This window comes from Lycorma delicatula, chromosome 1, assembly GCF_047948215.1.
Source record: "Lycorma delicatula isolate Av1 chromosome 1, ASM4794821v1, whole genome shotgun sequence".
Taxonomy (NCBI): Eukaryota; Metazoa; Arthropoda; class Insecta; order Hemiptera; family Fulgoridae; genus Lycorma; species Lycorma delicatula.
In genome coordinates this window covers 24484419-24507987 of record NC_134455.1, presented here as the reverse complement: position 1 = coordinate 24507987, position 23569 = coordinate 24484419, and positions in this window count along the sequence as shown.

Genomic DNA, 23569 nt, shown 5'->3' with positions numbered 1-23569 from the left:
TTCCAGTTTTCTACAAAAACTATTAACTTTATCAATTGCGTCCAACATACGTGTATTTGCTCCTTGGAATTGAACATTCAAGGTATTTAATTTCTCGAATATAATCGACCGAGTAGCTCAATTATTAGGTTTCATGATGACTGCTGCCAAAACTTTAGAGCAAATAACACACACGGCTTTTCTTTTTCATTTAATTCAGTACGGTAAATCCAAAATTTAACATTTCTTCAGAATATTTTCTTGATTTTATTTTCGGAACCGCCCTTCTCTGTGCACTTGACGCTTCACTATCGTCTAATGCTTGCTTACACCCGCTCGAAAGATTATCCATGATTTTGTATAAATCTACTGCCGTGAATATTTAATACCGTGAATCGCAATTAATACGCAAATTACAACAATCGCGTTAGATTAGAAAAGAGATAGAAGGGATCGACTCGACTGAGATTCGCTAGAATCGAACGAGGTACAGCATTTATACACGTTTGCGCAGACATTCCACAATGTTCGATACAAATCGGAACTTCTCGCAAAGCCGCGAGAATGTCCGATATAGTGGCCGTAATGATCTGGTTTTGTCAATGCAGCGGCGGATCGACCGTATTGCCAAATATGAATAAATTTACTTATTATTGGTAATTTGTAAGGTTTTTAATTAAGGTCGTGTGTACCTTTAGCGTCAAAATATTCAAAATACATTATTAGTGTATACATTGTTATTGTATGAGGGGCGCGATGAAAATTATGACTGAAAATTGGGTCGCAAATACTGAAAGGTTAAGAAACGCTGTTTTAATGAAGCCAATATTTTAATAATAAACCGATAACGCAAAGAGAATATTATTGCTTATATTAGATCATCTCATAGTCCTAACAAAATAATACAGTAATTGTGTATCACGTACAAACTACTGACGCAATCGTTATTTGTAATATACTGTGTTTACGCTTGAAATGCCGACACCATCAAACAAGTCTATACAACAAAAACATTAATAAAAAAAAATATTTTTCGTTCAAGATTTATTATAAATTATATAATAATTAATAAGCGAACTACTTTAAGATCTGTAAATAATTCAACTCGACTACATATAACAATTTAATTTATGCGTACAATCGTTTCGTTGAAAATTATTTTTAAAAACAAAAATTAAGTATTCCTTTACAATTGATCTTTGTCTATTATTGTCAGGCATCGAGCAAATCTTTACCTATTTCGATTTTGATTTATATATTTGCTAAAATAACTTATTACTCTAATTAAGTAAATTTTGATTTTAATACTTTTAAACTGAAGCAGAATATTTCCTGAAGATGGTCGAATGACCGACAGCACTTCAAAAATTGTTAGTAAGGTTGAATTTTGACTTATTTTATTTATACATAAATAATCTTATATACCAACGGTGCCACGATTGAAAAATTAAACTTGCATATTCGCGTCTCTGTCCCTCTTAACAATACTTTTATTTTTGTTACTGAATTGTAAAAATGACCGTGGAAAAAACCATTAAAATATTAACCAACCTTAAACAAAAGGCTTTTTTTCTGTTTTTAAAAATCAGTTCCACGACCCTTACAGAAATACAATAAAAAACAATAAAGTTGTTTTCATTAAAAATTATTTACTAGAATACTTTCGAAAATAATACACGCGAAAGAGAACCTCGTCGTAATCCATGCACCAGGAGGCGATGCTTGGGCGCGCGGATGTGCGTTAACGGAGCAGTGGGAGTACGAGTTTTGGTAATAATAATAATCGTATATAATTACATACGTAATGTAATTATATACATTTGGATGTTTTTTGCGATGATCATTTACAATTTGTAGTATATATTGCAATTGACTTTCATCTCTAGTGAATTTACATCTAAATTCTTTCAACAACTTAACCATTCTTTCTGAGCAGTCATTGACGACCTTTAGATTTTTAACACAATTCAAAGCAGCCAAATAATCTTCGTTTTCGCTCCACTTACATAGATCAATTTCTAGAAAGCTAGTCGCAAGTTCGAATCGTTTAAAAAAATTCAAGGACTCCGTGTTGACAAAAAAGTCGATTTCTTTGTTTAACAATTCGTTAACATTTTTAGTTTCGTAGCGTTTCGTGTGAGCAGGTTCGTTATCATAATCACAATCATCATCTGTCGCAGATAATAAATTTTCGTAAGTTTCACCCGAAATTGCTAGTTTTTCAACCATTTTTAGTTTTAATTCAGTTGAGATGTCTTCATCAAAAAGAGCTAGCGTAGCTAGCCAAAATGAGATTTTTACTTCAAATTCGTGTTCTCCAACCCCAAAAACCCTAATTAACGTTGTTTGTAATGTCTAACATTGATTTTCCTTCATAAGAACGCTAGTTGTCAATTAATTGACAGCGATTTTGACAGTTACAATGTGTCAAAATAAGTTTCAAATTCGTGTTCTCCGACCCCAAAAACCCTTATATACGTTATTTTTGAAGTTTTGTGATGTAACATGCTAGCGCTATATCGTCACGACTTGAAAATAACCTAAAACCCATGTTGAATCCCCTTTAAAATTAAAGTGGAATGGGGGATGACTTTTTTCGAACGGAAAGGGTTCATCAACGCGTCAAAAATTTTGTTTTTGAGAGTACTTTTAAATCAGGGGGTGCACGTTTTTCGACAAAAATTTTGCCCTATTTGTGCCACTCTAACATGCACACTAGTCAGACTGCGTGCAAATACCGTACCAAATTTAATAAAATAAACTATATAAAGCCTAGAAATACTGAAGGTGGACAATGTCTGTTTTTAAAAACATAGAAAGCCTACAATCACTAAATCGGAACAATAGCTATTTATCTTACGGTTACGATCCCACAACACCCATGAGATAGCAACCATGACTCGTTGAGATTTTTTTATTAACGAGTAAAATCTCTCCCCAGTAGGCATACTATAAAAGACTCGATGTAAATAATTTTATTATTGCAGGTATTTTGCACTCTCCTCAGAAATTTCACAAAATTCCTGATAAATTTCGTTTCCACAAATAACTCTGCAGGAGTATGGACTGTCCCATAGCAATTCATATTTGTTTTCGGGTACCATCCCTTTCAGTTTTATCTCTTTTCCAATAATCAATTCGTAAGATCGCAAGTATTTCGGGTAACCCGCAACAGCAATAGTCGAATTTTTCAAAATCAATTGACATTCATCAGAGCGAACAGAATGGGCGACAAGCATCAGTGTTTGCACACACGCTTAGCGATCGATCTCAATTCGTTAATAAATTCGGTAAAGTTTTTTCAGATCACCATTTCAATTTTAATAATTTTTTGCACATAAATAACACGTCCTTGTAATCGTTCAACATGAATTTAATCTTGATTTTATCGTTTAATTTTTCAATTTTTTCTTTAAAAATATACAAATATCGTACTCAACAACAATCCAACTGATTATTCCCGATAACTCGTCTTCGATATCTTGTATGTTTGTCTGTTGCGGTATATTCAACAGCAGTATATCGGGTAAAGTGTCAGTTTATCGATTATTGAAGTCGGAAACACTGTGGTTAGAATATTCTTCAGGTGACTAAACGTGTGATTGTTCCAGTCGGTCCTCTACCGCTTCACCTAGAATGATGGTCTACTAGCTTACCATCTTTATTATACCTTACTTCCATCACTATAATAATACAACGCTAATTTTCAAACACCTATCTTATGCGATAGACTTTCCTTACCTTAGCTGATGATTATAAGGCTGTTTGAATTCGATCCCTTCTGCTACTTTAAAATGATTTACACGTCGTAGGCATCTGCGTTTAGTTTGCTGTATTGAATAGATCAGCACATGCACACTGAATCTCCTCTGAATCGAAATTATTATTACGTAGAATACTCAGACGAAAAATAACCATATCCTCGACTGCAGCCATAAACACTTGGACGTCATGTGATGCTCCCTCCATGACTTGGGTAACTAATGAATTTTAAAAGTGTCCCGCACCACCATTAAAACTAATAAAACGTCTACACAAATTATTTACAATATCGATCTTTAAACTATCTAGTTATTCTTGCAATCGACTGTGAATTTCAGTGTAGGTGGCATCATAATTGAAAATTATTCTAACCGTATTAAAACGATTAATATCCACATGTTTTTATACTTATAGCGTGTTGAAATGCTGTGGTTACAAGTTTCATCATATGTTGCAGTGTCCTTACACGATGACGGAGAAAAATCTAACCAACAACACCGATACGCTACATCCATCTTCAAACTGTGACTACAATTAAAAATCAGGTCCTTTTTATATTTGATCGGTTACGTTTTCACAACACATAGGAGGTAGCAATCATGACGCATTGAGATTTTCTTTAAACGAGTGAAATCTCTTCCAAAGAGGCATAATATAAAACGCTCAAATTATTTTTTTTACTTTTTTAATTTTTCTATTTTTTTTTTTTTTTTAATGCTTTACTTTTCCATCTACCGCTATAGCATTAGAAGGGAAATTATTGTAAACGATCCAAATTAGGCATACGTGATTTTCACAGAATCGTGTTGACACCTAAAACCCCAAAAAACCGGATGTTTGTGCGCGCGCGTTCAGTCTTTCATTCCTTATGTCTCTATAACTACTGGAGCAATTTTGACCAAACTTTGTCAGATTACTTCTATATATGGGGCATTGATTCCATTAAATTTTCAATTTAAAAGGTCACGAGGATGAGACTGTTCAGCAAGGTAATCCTTAGTATATAAAGATGTCGCTTAATTAAGGTCTTATTTTTCTTAAGTGCATTTGTTAACGATTAAAAAATAATAATACTTTAAAAAAACATTTTTTCAAAATCGCACCCCTACTCCAAAAAATAATTTAAATTAGCTAGGTGGGTATTATGCCTCAATAGTACCTTCTCTCACCACAAGGAGCGCTAGTGTGGCACTGATGTACAGCGTTGTAGTCGTCTGTGTGTTGTGATGTCACAGGTGAGCCGTAGAATTAAATAAATGAATATTTAAAACGTAGAAACTATTTAAAGTGGCCGTTAGTACCGTCACATCGGCGCGTATGAAATACAGTAAGCGCGCGCTTTAGTTAGAACAATTGAATTAAATAAACAAAAAATACTGTATTCAAATAAAATTATAACTATTTTAAATTGTGTTTTGTGTATACGTGTAAGCCGTGCATCAGAAAAAAGCCGCGCGACGGAAAAGTCCTGCAACTTTTTTAATTAAAAGGAAATGTTTTAGGTTTTTTATTTTCTTTTGTTTTTTAAATTTTTTTCTTTAAAATATTTTTCGAGGAACAATGCACTCAAATGAAAGATAACATTTGATTACGATTTTATTTTGTAAATTTCTTTGGCCTAATCTACCGTTTTAAATATATGTGTGATTAATTGTAAACTATTATGAAAGACAACATTCATAATTCTGGTTTGTAAGTTGACTCTAAGATTTAGTGTTGAGGTTTTAAATTTATAATCTAATTAAAGCTAGGAAGATTGAGAACTGCAGCTGTTATTAGGTTGTTGACTTATGTTTCTTTGCATTGTTACATTTTTTCTTATCGTTCATGTTTATTAAATAAATAAATGTTAGAACATACATAGTTTCTCTCAGTGCACTGTAACATGAGAACACAACTGTATTCTATATATGGTTATAAAGCTAAAAAATAAAATTCGAATTTTGTAGGTACTTCGTTACTGTTTTAGTTGTAGACTACAGAGTTGATTACAGACAAATAAGCATTCATACCAGACAATTAAGCATTCATAAGTGCAGTAAATTATGGTATCTATCCCGTTAAATGAATTTTCCAATGAAAATTGAATTTGTGATCGATTACTTAAGTTTCTCTATATACTTCGTATATACGTAAGAAAGATACATATATCGGTATATATCATATATTTCAGCTGAATGATCTGGTAGAAGAAAGTATCATGGAAACGATAAGAAAGTTATATCTGTGTAAAAAAAAAGTATATCATTTAACTCTTTAATTTTTTCTCAAGTTCCGTGCAACATTTTTCTACTATATTTCGATAACGGGTTCTCGTAACTACCTATTCAGGAAATTAGAATCAGATATTAGTTAAATTATCAAAATATCTTTCTTTATAAGATAGACGAAAATTATAAAACAATTCTTAGAGAAATTTTGTCAATTATTTAGGATTTTACATCCATTTTCTAGTGTATTTTCAATTACTGGAATCATTATTTCCCGTCCGTGAAATTTTCATGGAATTTAAAAATCTTAAAGAAAGTGATTTTTATTACTGCTATCTCATCGGTAAATTAACCAAAATAGCGAAATAAGTATAAAAAGTATACAATTTTTTTTTTAATTTCTAAAATTTTACTTCGGGTTCTTATCGATTATCAAAACTAGAATTTGTTACTACTGAGAAACAACCCCTTATTAAGTCAGAAAGTTGGTCAAATTATACGTTAGCATGCGTATATGTAAGTATAAATTTATATATACGTATCATGTATATATAAACAATAATGTAAGTTTCTATTAACCTCTACACATCTATTTGCGTAGATATTTATTAAAATCTAATTATTATTGACTTATTGTTTGTTATTAATTATTTGATTAACATTTAATGTTATTAATGTACTCTCTCTCTCTCTCTCTTTTCCTGTTTAGCCTCCGGTAACTACCGTTTAGATAATTCTTCAGAGGGTGAATGAGGATATGTATGAGTGTGTAGTCTTGTACATTCTCAGTTCGACCATTCCTGAGATGTGTGGTTAATTGAAAACCCAACCCCACCAAAGAACACCGGTATTCACGATCTAGTATTCAAATCCGTGTAAAAATAACTGGCTTTACTAGGACTTGAACGCTGTAACTCTCGACTTTCCAAATCAGCTGATTTGGGAAGACGCGTTAACCGCTAGACCAACCCACGGGTTGTTATTAATGTACTCAGAAAAAGTAAATATACTCGTCAAAAGTACAGTACATTAACAATTTAGGTTGTTACACCTATTTAATAATTACATTATTTATATTATCATTATCTAATTAATTGCAAAATATCTTTAAAAAAAAAGTGACAACGAAGTTGTACTTACCTGGTATTGGTTATTTATTCTTATGTAGTGTAAAAATAATGATACGCGAAAAAAAAAATTAAATATAAAAAATCGATATCCTTTACTTTTTTCTGCTCTCCTACCCTCTGCAGAAGTATCTAGATGTTGCCCTTGATGAAAATCGTCGATTCAAGGAGCATCTTCAATTTGTTGCCAAAAAGGTTTGTAATCCTTTCTTCAGTGTTCGGAGAGCAGTTCACCCCAAACGGGGTCTTAATTTCAGAGCTAGGCGTGTTCTATATAAGGCTTTAAGGTTCTATATGCGAAGCTTTAATGCTGAATGCTCTACCTGTCTCGGCTGATCTAATGAGACGTAAATGTTATAAGAATATTTTTTTGAGAGCATTCAGTTTGCAGGTTGTTAGGTGGATTTCCCTCAATCGGCATATTATACAATTTCTTTCCGCACATGTGCTTTATTTTTTGAGATAGGTTGGCCAGATTTGGTTTCATCTTCTCGAGCATGAGGTGGGTCGCTTTGGTGCGGTGAGGCCGTGTACACTCCGCTTCCGGTGCCTGAGGGCGTTGCTCACGTTTTTAGTGATTATGACTGACGGTCGTGTAGATAAGTATTAAGTTGGTAAGTAGTTGAGTTGTGTGTGTGTTAGTGTACTCTGGGTGAGATTGTGGAAATTTAATTAACTGTTGCGTGTGCTTTGGTGGATAAGTTATGTCTTGTGGCCATGTGTCTTCATGATTGTTGTGCGCTTGTCTTGTGATGGCTTGATTGTATGAATGTATAAATGTGTGTGGTACGTCCTAGTATCTGTTAGTTGTGCTACGTTCCTGGATGTTTTCCTCCTTTAGGTATTTGTCGTGTGTGCATTGTGTGCGTGTAGTGGTTTGGTATCGATGATGCTTGCTTGTGGAAACCGAATATGTGTGTGGGCGCTTACCCCCTTCCTGAAATAATGCTTTGTTAGCGGTTTCCCAGGAGGTTGCGGGAAACGTTTTTAAGATATTTCCCAACAGCTTGCGGAACCTGTTAGTGAATTTGACACTGCTTCGGCGCCCGTAAATGGGGTTCCTCCACCTCTAAAAAAAACACAAGCATGAATTTTCATGCTTGTGTCTGGAGAATAGGTGGGAGGGGGGTGATTGATGACTTATATGTCTGCCCCAAGTACTAAGCTGAACGTATCAAAGTATTTAGAGAACTTGCAAGGGTCAATTCTAGTTCTGATTTACAAGTTAATTGGAAAACCAAAAGGGGATGGAACATAGTTGCTAGCTTCCTGAGATTCTTAGTTCTGCGGAGGATGGCCGAGGAAATCTGAGGCTGTTATTTATATATAGATAAGAGAGCAATGCGGGTGACAAGGGGCTCGCCTAGGTGCTTATTTCGCCAAGATAGGCGTTTTGTTATCGAGCGCCGAATAACTGAGATAATCGCTGTTAAGATAAGAATGGATGTGTGGAGAATTCTGTGATGGAGCTGGGAGGGTGTAGACATTGACCTTGCTCCTAAAAGAGGACCAGAGGAAAGAGAGATAGTGTACTTTTTCATTAGAAGCTTATTAAATTTGTGAATGTGTTTCATGATTTTTAGATAAATGAGGAGGACTTTGAGTAAATTGAATTGTAGGACAAACTTGGCGTTGTTACTCATCAACACTTGTTTGGTCGGTATGAGAATATAATTTTGATATTTAAAACACTCAATCTACAGATTTGAGTACACAGTACTTATAATGAAAATTAGATATCGGAATAATTTTTTTTTTTGTGAAATCTTCGGTTTTAGAGGAAGGCGCGAGGATCGCGCTTCCGCGACTCGATTAATTTGATAGTTGAGGGTTGTAAATTACGGTAGATGGTTGTGGTTGGAAGAAGCCATATGAAAGCGATAATAAGTTGTATAAATACTCTGATAGAAAAGTCTCCGAGGCATTTGCATCGGTGGCATCCAACAGAGACCCAAGTCTAGTAAAATAAGAAGCATTGAAAATATAATAAACTGCATGTTCATATTTCTATAGTCAAATTTTAAATCGTACGATTAAAACTACTACTTTTACTATAAAACGCTATTTTATAGAATGTAGCTTTTTTACAGCTACATTCTTTGTACAGCCGACTGTACTATCTTAATCGCATAAAGCGGGAATTATATGAACTCGATATCTATTAGTTTCTTCTAAACGTTCATCAAAGTGATACTTCCTTTCTGTTTTATGTAACCTAATTATTACGCATAAGAGTGGTTTTAGCATCGATGAAGTAAACGGAATGCGGTTCTTTTTAGCCTGTCAATCATGTCACTTTTTTGAGTTACAATTCGGAACTTTATCGGCTAATGAGTAATAATGTGAAGGATTAATTCCCAAATAATATATCAGTAAAAATTAAAATAATAATTTTTCAGATCTCCGTTTCATATAATTGTTTCTTGATTAAATCGTAAATATTATTAACGATTTCACGTGTCTGTTTGTGAATTTTTTTATTTTTAAATACGAATTTAAATTTTGCCATAACAAGCCAAAAACAAAAGAAATATTGCTAATAATAACAAAATACAAAACCAAGAATTTTTGAATACAGTTAGCGTTTAAACCAGAAAAAGATTTGAACCTTACAACCCACCAATTCGAAATCAGCTGATTTGCGATAACGAGTTCACCACTAGACCAACCCGATGGGTGACGCCCGATGAGTTAATAAATAAAAGAAGCCAATAAAACCGGGATCACAAAACTCGTAAAAGTTCATCGAATGTCCAAGAATGTATACAAGTGTCCCACGAAGGAACGAAAAGATTTTCAGGACATGTTTTACTGATAAAACTACAGTTCCAGTTCTAGGACCTGTTTTATCCTATTTCCCAGTTCAAATTACTTCAGAAACCACCAAATTTACTCTTTAATTTGGGTCCCAAAAATTACAGTAGGACTTCTTTTTATTATTAGAGCTGAAATCCGGGCGAAATCTTTCGCTAGTCATAACTCGAAAGCAAAGCGTTTCCGAGCTATGGTTATATGAACTAATTATATGATATTTAATATTAATAACATCTACAATTACAATCATCATAATTATAAGAAACGTATTTTTTATAACAGATATAAAAACTATTTTTTTAATTTAATAATTTTGTTTTAAAATAAAGTAAATGAACGTTTTTAATTATTTTCACCAGTAAAACATGTCCTGAAATTTTCTCCATTTTTCGTGGGACACCTGTTTATTATATATATATATAACACATATACCAAGTATATAAAACAAGTGTATGCAAAACAAGAAACGAATCTCAAAAATGGTGAAACTGAAGCATTACAAACTGGTAAGACCCGAGTTACTTGCGATCGAATGCATGAAAAAAGGAGAAATAAACAACCTTGAAAAACTATAGAAAGGAAAACAACGGGGTAAATACTAGGACCCAGAGAAGCAGAAGATGTTTGGAAAATACGAAAAAACTATGAACATTATCGGAAGGTATACAAACTATCAGACGCGATTAGGAAATGTAGACTTGTCTTCTACGAACATTTAAATGAGAGTGAACAAAAATAGACCGACAAAAGAAATCTTTGACCAAGAAAGCAACAGAAAGACGATTACCAAGTTGTTCGAACAGATCAAAAAAGATGTAAAGACGTAAAGATGGAAACACGTAAAATCGGAGACAGAGATATGTTTGGAAAAAAATTCAAAAGATGCGAAGGAACCTAGAAGAAAAAACAAGAACAAAGTGGACTCAGCAAAGACAAAAATGTTCGCACAAAATGAAAATGTACTGGGAACAAAAGAAAAGAAATGCCAGAAGTGATACTATTTACCGTGGTCCTACAGAGACGATTAAAAAATATTATTACTTTCCACCTTTATTTTATCACATAAGATAACTTATTAAATAAAAACATACATTAATTTTCTTAACAATTTAAAAAAAAAATCAAATTTAGCATTTACGATAAAATTCCGTTTTATAAAAAAAAAAAAAAAAAAATTAAAATTGCATAATATTGCAAAAGCGTGCCTAAAGAAACGAATGGAAGTACGGAAATGAGAAAGTAAATTTTCATTTAAATGAAAAAAGGTTCGTGCGAACAAAAGGACAGAGTTTTAGATTAAAAATTAACCCGTAAATGACAAGACTGGGGAGTCTCATGAAACCAGTTACACGATGATGACAAAGAAAAAAAATTTTGTTAAGGTTATGAATGTGTAAGTATCACTCATAAATAACAATTCACGAGTACATTCTGTAGTTTTTATATTTCACAACCAAATAAATAAATAAATAAATAAATTGACGATGATGAAATAAATACATAAAATATGACTTAATAAAAAAATTAGGTAGAAGATAAAATTAGTTAGACTCCTTTAACCTAATTCCCGATGGATGAAAATTTAACCCGTTAAAAAAAATCAATCTGGACACAACATAACTTCCTTGTACGCCAGTTATATTACATATACACATTTTTGAAAGTACATAAAATTCTATTACGCTGATAACTTCTGTTTTTTTTCATATATTTTTTTTTATTGCTACTATTGAATTAATATTTATTGTAAAAATCTTTTACAATCAGATGTTAATAATTATTAATAAATAAATATATTTAAATTAAAAAAAAGTTAAAAAAAAGAAATGAAGTCGGATTCGAATCGATGTGCCTTCCCCTTGTAAGATCCAAATATTTCATTAATTAAACTTTTATTTGACTATAGCTCTGAAACCAATAAAAATAAGTACCATTTATGATATATCGTTGATAAGGTCTCGACGAGAGCTTATTACTGCTATTAAGAAAAAGTCAAAAATGCAATTTTTTGGATTTTGGGCTTTTCTGGACACTTTTGGTTCAGCTGATTGCAATCCAAAGGAAAGATGCACAACTAGATGTTACAGCAGTCCTAAATCCAAAATTTGAACAATCTAGGTACGTACGTACAGACGTCACGCCGAAATTAGTCAAAATGGATTTAGGGATGGTCAAAATGGATATTTCCGTGAAATTTGAGAACCGATATTTTTCTCGATTACAATACTTAGTAAAAGGAAGTGAAAGATAAAAAACTAAATGTACATAATTTTCCAATGGGTACAACTTGAACGTTTTATAATTCCTTATATCTATAACTCCTATTATCGGATAAATTTCCTTGCACGTAAATAAAAAACTAAAAATCTAAACTGTTAAACGAAAAATAATTCTTTTCTGTACCTTAAAAATAAATAATGTGTAAAGCCAAATTAGTAGTTGAAAAAAAGGATTAGTTAAAAGGATGTACTTTTAGAAATTGTTTTGATGCGTTATGTTCACGACAGACGCACGTTAAGTTAGATGTTCAAGAAAAAAAAAATCAGTTTTTTAAGACGAATGTTTAATAATAAAATGAAATTATGAATGACATATCAAGGTGGATTTAGACCTTGAAAATGTTGTGCAGAGCAAATCTTTAATCTAAAAAAAATTTTACTGTACCAAAAAATCCAAAAGTAGTTACAATTTTTATTAATTTTCAGAAAGCCTACGACTCATCCATAGGTAATCTTTCCTTAAATTCCTTGAAGAATTTAGAGTAGATCCCAAGAAAATAAAAATGATAAAAGAAACATTAATAAACGGAAAATGAAAAGTGAAATTATTTGGGGAACTTTCAGAACCATTCGAAATTAAAACTGGAATAAGGCAAAGAGATAGACTGTCTCCAATCCTCTTTAATTGTAACCTGGAAAAACATATAAGAGAAGGAGAGAAAGAACTTAGAAAGTTAAACGTAGACGAAAACATAAAAATATGGAAACTAAAACTAAATTCATAATATACAAACATTCTGGCCTTCGCAGATGATATTGCAATTTTCGTAAGAGATATAAAAGAGGCTAAAATCAAAAGTAAAAAACTAAGCGATTGTGCAAAAATAAATTGTCTTCAAATTTCTTATGAAAAAACTAATTGGTTTTCCAATGACAAAGAGAACAGAACTCTAACCCTTAAAATTTTCGATAACAAAGAAATAAGTAGAATTAAAAAAATTTAATATTTGGGAGAAATTATAACAGCGAATATAATTAAAAAAAAAATCCCTTTCGGCACGCAGGAAGGCGGATGTAAATTTCACCGGTGCTAAGTATGGGATAAAAAAAGTTTCTACCTTAAAATTAAGAAAAACTTCAAATTTACTCATTACTACTATGGTTTCCAAAAACGTTTCAGATGTGTAGGATACGAAAAAGCCCCATCTTACAATTCGAGCAATATTTTGGACATCCCTTGCCGTAAGGGTTGGTCATATCAAAAATTGTTACAGGCAAAAGTTTTAGGTAATGTTTCTAGAACTAACGACCACTTTAAACCGATTCGATACTGTGCTTATTAAGGGAGGTATGATGTTTTTTTGTCTTCGAAACCCCATTTTTTCTACCCGCTGGGCCAATTGTTGGTGATATCAAAAACTTTACTTATATTAGGTCTTTATCCAACGAAGAGTAGAAACTTTAAAGAAATTCGATATTTTACTTAATAAGAAATTTATAGCAATATTTTGTTTTTTCGAAAAAGCCACTCCATTTTCATTTCCATGGTCCGATTTTGGCCGTTAACGAATTCGACCGAAATTTTGGTCGAGTTTTTTTAGGGAAAATTTGAAAGTGATTTGCACAAAATTACTGCAGTTATCGTGTCCACAAGAAAATGAAATATAAAAAAAGGCATAAAAAAGAGAGAAGCGTTATTTACGACAGCTAGAATCTTTTATCGGTCAAAAAAAAAATTAAGATATGTGTAACATATTCAACGGAAGAGCTATTCTACGTGTAGCGGTTTGTAGTAATGAGATTTTATTGCAGCGTGTGCGATTGTGTTAGTGGAGTAATGTGACAATATACCGACAGACAGTTTGTTAGCCCTTACCAGTGTTTATAGAAAAAAATGGTATGGTAACAATTCAAAGCAAAGAAGGAACGTTTACAATTATATTCTTTAGTTTTCAAGGACAAATTATAAAGATTAAAATAAACATTTAGCAACCCCAGTGTAAGTCTATTACTGATATTCGTATGTGTTTGGAAGTACATATGTATTGTCATACATAGTTTTTTTTTTGTTTACATGTACACCGGGGTGCTATCTGGTGAGACAAATTACAACTGTATTAGTTTATTACAAGGCTTAATAAAAGTAACAGCATAACTCATAGTGGTGTTTTTTGTTTGTTTTTTTTGTGTTATTTGTTAATGAAAGCAAACGTAATTTCCGTAGATCAACTAAATTTATGTTTTAAATAACGTTATTCAATTAAAATGAAAGTAATAAGTGTATCTGTGTGTGTGTGTGTATTTACACACACTGTGTGTTATTGAATGTTTTAGTGAATTTAAATTATTTTCAGTAGTTTGTTCTATATTGTAGTGAAACGTTTTGTGTTCTCAATATTCTACTTCAAAACTTTTGTTAACGGATAACAAAGGAAAAAACAAATTAGTTCAACAATAAAAAAGTAAGTACAAAGAAACTGTAGTAAGTTTTACGAAGAAACTGAAAATAGTTCAATACACATTCTACAAGAGAAAAAAAATCATTATATATAAACACTGATTCCGAATTGCTCTTTTTCGAGTCATACTTGCAAAAAACTTTCCTTAATTTCTGTTACAAGGGTAAAATAAATTCATACTGAAATTCTTGGAACTTAAATTTGATAATTTTATGTGGTTTTGATCTGAAGAATTGAAGTAAAACAGGCCCTGGATTGAATAAAACAATGTCTAAGTACCTCTTATTTTCCCGGTGAATATAGATACATTAGTTATATTAAAGGGGAAAGTACGGCGATCATGTTAAAAATGGGGTATCGGGGTTTTTGAAAATTATTACGTTTTAGGGACTAACTACTTTTATATAAAAAAAATTATGTGTGGTTAAGACCGCACGGCCGAAGTGATAACTTGTATGGGATCTCAATCGTTTCGAATTAATATTTATTACAAGTAGCATATAATGTTTACATTGAATAGCCACTTTAATCTTTGACCCCTAGAACCAATTTGAACGTTAGTTTTAGACGATTATCCCCTGTTTTTAATTAAATTTTCACGCTGAAAGATTTGATTTACTGCAAAATACGTAGTAGTAAAACACGGGTTTGAGATGCCTCCAAAATTACAACAAAGAACCAACAAAGAAATTGGCTATTGAACCTCTACGTCTCTTTTCACGGGTTTATTCGAATACATTAAAGAACGGCTACTTTCAATCATGAATGTGTGTTCACATGTTGAAACAGTTTACTCTGAAAAATTCATAGTAAAACATATGTTTTAACTGCAAACAGCATGATTAAATTTATTATGACGATGTAGGTAATCATTACTTTCAGCGATATGTGTGTATATCATTGATCACTATTTAATATATGCAGTGATCATTATTTACGATTCAAACTTCAAAATTATTGTTGGTTTTTATAATCTTTTTTCTTTCTTTTCCTGTTTAGCCTCCGGTAACTACAGTTTAGATAATTCTTCAGAGGATGATATGTATCATCCTCAAATGAAGTGCAGTCTTGTACATTCTCAGTTCGACCATTCCTGAGATGTGTGGTTAATTGAAACCCAACTAACCAAAGAACACCGGTATCCACGATCTACTATTCAAATCCGTGTAAAAATAACAGGATTTACTAGGACTTGAACGCTGGAACTCTCGACTTCCAAATCAGCTGATTTGGGAAGACGCGTTCACCACTAGACCAACCCGGTGGGTGGTTTTTATAATCTAACAGCTACTCAGTTAACGCTGTAAATTTATAAGGATGTTCTGCATCAATCAGTCATTACTTTTAGAGAAAGCGGGCGGTATGGATTTTTACTTTTTTATAGTTGTGATAGCTAATTATTGACAGCTGATGTTATTTTTATTTATATTTTACATAAGAAACGGGATTTCTCAGACATATTTTTCGTTAAATAAACAAAGGGCGTATCTCAAAAACAGTGCGTCCTAGGGAATTTTTAACGCGATTTTGAAAGGCTAAATATATATTCTATTATTTTTTGGTTCTATCTCTTAACTTTTATTAACCAATTTCTTTTTAAATTTTTGTCACTTAAAGCGCTATTAATATTTAAATCAGCTTTTGGACCCAAATTATATTTTTATAAAAAATTTAACAATTTTTTTCATTACTTCTATAAAAGTTATACATTTTTCAATATTTTTAAACGATCCTTTTTTAAATTATTAAATTTTTAAAAGTCAGAACCTTAATTGTAACTTTTTGCAGATTTTGCAGTGAAAAGTGCAACGTATTGTATGACTTGATCGGCGTAGCCGGGAAAGTCATACAATACGTATGACGTATATGAAGGTGTTTTTTTTTTTTAAATCGGGTAGTTTTAATTTTATAAAGTTTCAAACTTTAATATATGTTATTTCTGCGTTGATAGTAGATTCCTATGTTTAGTTGTACGGCGTAGCCAAGAAAGTCATGCAATATTTTACCAGTTTTTTAGAGAATCACATTAATGAAAAAATTTTTGCCGCAAAATACAATTTATAAAGGGTCATATCCACTTTAAAAAGAATATGTTGTAAAATATTGAAGATTACTATATCTTAAACCGTTTAGAGCGGTTTCTCAATATGTAAAACCTTATAAATTTTATCTTCTTTCATAGATAGCGAGCCGAGGAAAAAGTGGCCTCAGCATTTTATTTCACCCTTACACACTAAAAACAAAAAAAAAAAAAAAAAAAAATTATTTTTCTATACGTAAAAAAAATCTCTAAACTTATTTAGGTTAGAAAAAACTTTTATAAATATATGCATTTATTAATTTAAAATAACAACGAAAATAAAGAACCTTTATAAGTGTTCTAGGTCGAATAGAAATAAAGATAAAATTATTTTACATACTGCATAACGAATCTTAAATTATTAAAGATATAGATCTTTAATCAGAGGGGTGATAAGAAAATGAAATAGGCTAGCTTGTGTAAAAAATTCATTGAGATCTGTGAAGAATTTTTTTAATGGCAAACAACAAATTCAAAATATGTGACAGAGGGTGCGGAAAATGTTGTCTTTTCCGTTCTTACCACAACATACTTTAAAAATGTAATAAAAAATTACCATTTAAAATCATTAAATTCAGAATAAAATTATATAAATGATGATGTGATTTATTTTTTAAATTAGACGGGTAGTTTTTATTTTATAAAGCTTCAAACTTTATAATGCTTTAAAACTTATATAACTTAAACTGCTTTAAAACTTTATAATATATGTTATTTATGCGTTAACAGTAGATTTGTATCTTCAGTAGGTTAATGTAGAGGCATCATAACCAAGGTAACGATTTATTTAAAAAAAAAAAAAAAAAAATGGAAAGTTAATAATTTTTTGATCAACTTCGATAGTTGCCGGTCTCCGTGGCCCGAGTGGTAGCGGTTCGGCCTTTCATCCGAAGGTCCCGGGTTTGAATCCCGGTCAGGTATGGCATTTTCATACACGCTACAAATCATGCATCTTATCATCTGAAGCAATGCTTAACCCGGCGGTTAAAATTATAATTAACTCGATAGTTAATTATGTTTTTATTCGATTAAAGGAGATTTTTTAAAAGGTATTTTGAATGTTGTTCTTTATGCGATATAAAGTATTTATATTTTAGCTTCCTATTACACTGCCTGTAAAATAACTTAAGTCGTTTATGTGCTTATAAATGTGATAGTAGAATTTTAAAAATGCAGGCATCCTCTATAAAAACCCACCGGGTTGGTCTAGTGGTGAACGCGTCTTCCCAAATCAGCTGATTTGGAAGTCGAGAGTTCCAGCGTTCAAGTCCTAGTAAAGTCAGTTATTTTTACACGGATTTGAATAATAGATCGTGGATACCGGTGTTCTTTGGTGGTTGGGTTTCAATTAACCACACATCTCAGGGATGGTAGAACTGAGAATGTACAAGACTACACTTCATTTACACTCATATACATATCATCCTCATTCATCCTCTGAAGAATTATCTAAACGGTAGTTACGGGAGGCTAAACAGGAAAATGAAAGAAAAGGCATCCTCTATAAAAGACTTCCAAAATTACTCCAGTTACATTAGAAAAAACTCTGAGTTGTAATACATTCGTGGAAAAAATTACCTTTTTTTTTTAAATAAAAGAGAAGTTAACAAGATTTCTTTTTTGGAGGTGGGGGTGAATTATGACGAAATTTTATTTTAATATTATTACTAAAAGTTTATTATTTATAAAGATTAAATAAACTACAAGTTTAAAAATTCAAAAAAGTATATATTTTTAAATTTCTATCGGCTCCCCTACCCATAATATTGCCCTCAAAGTATTTTTTGGGGTCGCTTGCACTATTATTATGACTAGGAAGACATTAAAAATGATTCAATTAAAAAATATGCAATAAAGAAAAAGAAACATTTTTTAGATTTTAGGGGATGGGGGAATTTTGAGGAAGATTTTTGAAAATAAAATGGCAAGATAAGAATGTACGCATGTGTAGAGCCTAATACAAAGTGGGGATATATTTGTAAAATTTTGAGAAAATTTGCTCCGAAAAAAAATATTCACCCCAACCTTTAGATATACTGACCCCAAAATTTTACACACATTGCTTCATATACACGAGTCTCTGTACAAAATTTCATCAAAATCGGTTTATTCAGTTATTAAGCTTCAAAAACGCCACCGCACGTATACATATGTATGTACAAATATTATCCCCATTTTTTTCTGTTTTTTTTTTTTGGGGTCCCTGAATCATGGAACATCAAAAAAATCAAAAAATCCCATACCTAACTTTTTGGCTAATTACCATTACTTTCCTTCTTGCAGCAGAGCTCTAGAGCTATGATACCAGGAAAGAAAAAAGCTGACAACACAGTTATAGGACTTTTTCGTCACACGGCTATTTTCTGATGCACGGCTTACACACACAATTTAAAATATTTATCACATTATTTAAATAAAATATTTTTTCGTTTATTTAATTCCACGAGTCTTACTAAAACGTGTGCGTACAGCGTATTTAATTCGCGCGGGTGTGGTGATATTAGTGGCGATGGTCGGCACTAACTAAATTAATGTAATTTCACAACTTACAGAGAACAAATTTTACAATTTTTAAGCCGCGAGGGTTAACGCATCGGATACCTGGGTTCGAGACTCAGCCTGAAATTTCCATCCTGCTTCTTTTTTTTTTTGTTTTTCTGGGTATTTTAGGTGTCACAACATCAATATCCGGTAAAAACTTCATATGCTCAAATTGGACCGATTACAATACTTTCCCTTATAAATCTATAGCTCTGCTATAGCGCTATCTAAACGGGAAACTAAAAATAAACATCCCAATACTAATAAATTTTAATTCCTCCCAATTGAAAAAATAAGACAAAAAATAACATTAAAAATATAATTAATAAAAAAAGTATAATTTAAACGTAATAACTGCATTAGGAAAATAATTAAATATTATTTAAATTATTTAACATTTATAATTTAGTTATATGAAAAATAAAAACGGCAGAGTTGCCAACGAGAATCTTTCCAACCCGTTCAAAAAATATTTTAAATAATAAATTTATTGAAATCGACATTTTATAAGTTGATAAGTACTATTATTTTTTTTTTATGTTAATGAAGTTCAAAGTACGAGAAATAATGAAATTTGTTACCCTCTCCACTTTTGAAATATTCATCGAATTAGGACTTTAACATTCATAAAATAATATTTTACACAAAGATTAAGTGTTAAATTACAATCCAATTAGTGAAAATTAACTCAGATTAAAACTTGTGTATTTAAAAGATTGGATAATTTCATGAAAACAAACTGTTTTCGCAAATATTGCTTTAAATTTAACCTTAGATTTTTTTTTTATCAAGACGAATACCCATAACCTTTTTACATCCTGACTCTATATGCCGTATGTCCAGATACGGCATCAATTCGACCTTTGACCCCATCACCAGAAAGCTGAAAAATTCAAGGGACACCATCTCTCCACAATTACTTTCTGTTTTTAGTTATATTTTCACGCTGAAAGAGTGCATACACTGCAAAATACATAATAAATACATAACATTAATATATAATAAAACGGGTTTGAGATGACCCCAGAAATTACAACAAAGTAACATAAATTTTGTCAAGGGGTCAAAGATCAAAGTGATGCCGTATGTGGACTTTTGTTCACGGGTTTTTCGTTACATTAAATAATGACTCCTCATCAAAAAAATCAGCATTGGTTTTATATTCCGTTGAATCCACTCGTGAAATTTAACTGCAAACACATCAATTTAAACACACTACTACACATTCTTCTCTTTCTTTTTTCCTGTTTAGCCTCCGGTAACTACCGTTTAGATAATACTTCAGAGGATGAATGAGGATGATATGTATGAGTGTAAATGAAGTGTAGTCTTGTACATTCTCAGTTCGACCATTCCTGAGATGTGTGGTTAATTGAAACCCAACCACCAAAGAACACCGGTATCCACGATCAAGTATTCAAATCCGTGTAAAAATAACTGTCTTTACTAGGACTTGAACTCTGGACTTCCAAATCAGCTGATTTGGGAAGACGCGTTCACCACTAAACCAACCCGGTGGGTTACTACTACACACTTAAATGACGCTCTAATCCACTCGGCTACAGCAGAAAAATCGGCTACAGTATTGAAAATCATCTTACATAAGTTGCATGTTATTTTCTGTATGTAACTATATATACTGTTAAAGTCAATAACATCAGAATTAGATAATTTTGCGGGCGCCTTTCTATTTGACGAGATACAATATACAATAAACGGGAAAGAGGTGGCCAGAACGGTAAATGTAGGTGTGACCTCTATTATGAAAAACGCGATTTCAATGAAAAATTCTTTAATTTCATTATCTGAATTAACCGGATGGGTTAAGGGTACAAATAAAATTGATACGGATGATGATTGTAATTTTAGTTTACGTATACCGTTATGTATTTTGCAGTGAATGCACTCTTTCAGCGTGAAAATTTAACTAAAAACAGGAAGTAATTATGGAGGGGTGGTCTCCCTTGAATTTTCCAGATTTCTGATAATGGTGTCAAGGTCGAATTAATGACGTATGTGGACATATTATACTAATGCTACAGTCTTCGCGGATGCCGCTTTAAACCCCCGGGTCAAAGAAATATTTTAATTTTCTGGTAAGAATTTAATCCTTCACCCTTTCGTTTATTTACACCTCAGGCAGAAATCGATTACATAAATATTCAACTGATTTTTTTTTTTAAACAAAGAAGTTTTTTATACGTAGCGCTGATAGAAAGACCTATGCCCTATATAATTTTTGTGATTACGCACATTCATTAAATCAGCCATTTTACAACGCGCAGCACTTGATTCTACTTATCAGGTTGATCTGAGGTAGCATTAAAATTTCTGTAGTAATTATTAGAAGCAAAAATAAGCTTTTATTCACTTGATTTAAGTATTTACAGATACTAAAAAATATTTATATTTTACTCAAAATACTCTTCAGGACGATAAATACTCTAAACGTTGTAAACTCCAAAAATATTTTAATTTCTTTTTCACACGAAGCGAAGTTTTTATTAAAGATCGGACAGGAAAAAGTAAATATTTTTTTTTATTCACTTCACCCATTAAGTGTAATAAATTCCAACATACACTCTTAAGTAAGCGATTTTCCCGGAATCGACAGTCTATTGAGTCAGAAAAAATAATGTGTCTAAATGGGTCATTTTTAGAAGGATGTAATACTTTTCCAGTATTATTATGGTTTTCATCGCAATTTTCATCTCAACCACTTCTTTTGCAACAAAATTAACTAAAATTCAAGATCACAACTACATAACCCACCAACCAGGGTTATCTTTTTTATTTAAATTTGATACAGGCTTCACTTTTCTCAGAAATTACGTTTTTATCACGAATATTAAAAGCATGGAGCACCCTTCATTGTATTACATAGCAAATTATGAATGAAATGATTGTAAAGTATAATGTAATATAATAAAGGGCACCCTATGCGCCCTTTTATTATTTGTGATGTAAAACGTAAAGAAATTTTGGGTCTCATGGGTTAAACGACCACCACTATAAATATCCAATATATATATAATCAATAGATCTAAAAGTATAAATATAATCTAACCAAACTTATCCTACGCTCGCTTCGCTCGCTAGTCAAGGTTAGCGAAAGAAGCAAGCGTTGGTTAAGTTTGCTGGGTTTTATAATATATATATATATATTTATTTGGTTATATGATAACCAAACTTGGACAAATATTTATGAACAGATATTTATTAGATATTTATAGTGGTGCTCGTATATCTTATGAGACCCGAAATTTTGTTAATAAATTCCTTCCATATGCATTATTATAAATAAATGTTCACATAAAAGTAGAATCACTACCGTCAGTAGAAAACAGATTTAAAGATCATCTTTATCAATATAAAATGCTTTGAATTTATTCAAAGAGTTTATTATAAATATTTATTCTTGATTTAATATGAAAGTAAAATTATTTTTCTTTTTTTCATACATCTTTAAATAAAAGCGTATTTAAAATTTAAAAAAAATATTTTTTTTATTTTTTGAGAACACAATTTGAGATTTACTGTAGATATATTATATCTAATTGTTGAAATATTAAAAGCCACCATTTTTATAGGGTTGTTGTAGCCCGAAATTTTTTACCCCAAAATTATTGTTTTTTTTTTTTAGAGCATGAATAACGGTAATCGAATACCGAAATATAAATCGTTTTGAGGTTGGAGCATTTACTAAATTTTATTTTATATATTTATATTTTAGTTCTGATTGTTGAACAGTTATGTAAGAGGTATTGCAGATCATTTCTGTAATTAGCTCTAAAAAAAGCATTAAATGACCGCCATTTTAATTAGACTTCACGTAGATTGCTTGACATCAAAACTTTTGTTTTTTAATCCCCTTCAAAATGTGTCATAATCCTACCCTTTCCATTTAAAATTTTTGAGTAGCTCTCCAATGGGGGTCCTCTATCGACTTAGGGTGAAGTGGTCTCATACCAAAAAATTTATCATTTTAAGATACTAGAATTTGCTAACATTTGTATGAAACAAACTTTCTATGTTTACTGTTGAAAAGTTATTTCAGGATTGACAAATTTTGTTAAGATTATATATAATATAACCCAAAAAATAAACAGTAATTTTTGTGGAAACGTTACTTTTATACAAATGTGACTGCTGCAGCGATTTTTTAATTTCTTAAACGAGTAAAGATTTTAAATTTTATAATTAATCAATTTCATATAATTCGTGTTATAAAAACGCAAAGGTTAAAGATAGACTCGATAGAAGCATGCTCGGCTATTAAACCGAACGGTCTCTGGTTTGATTGCCGACTACGTTTTAAAGAAAATTGTAAATAAATCAACTTCAACATAGTCAATAATATAATGTTGACGATTAAAAA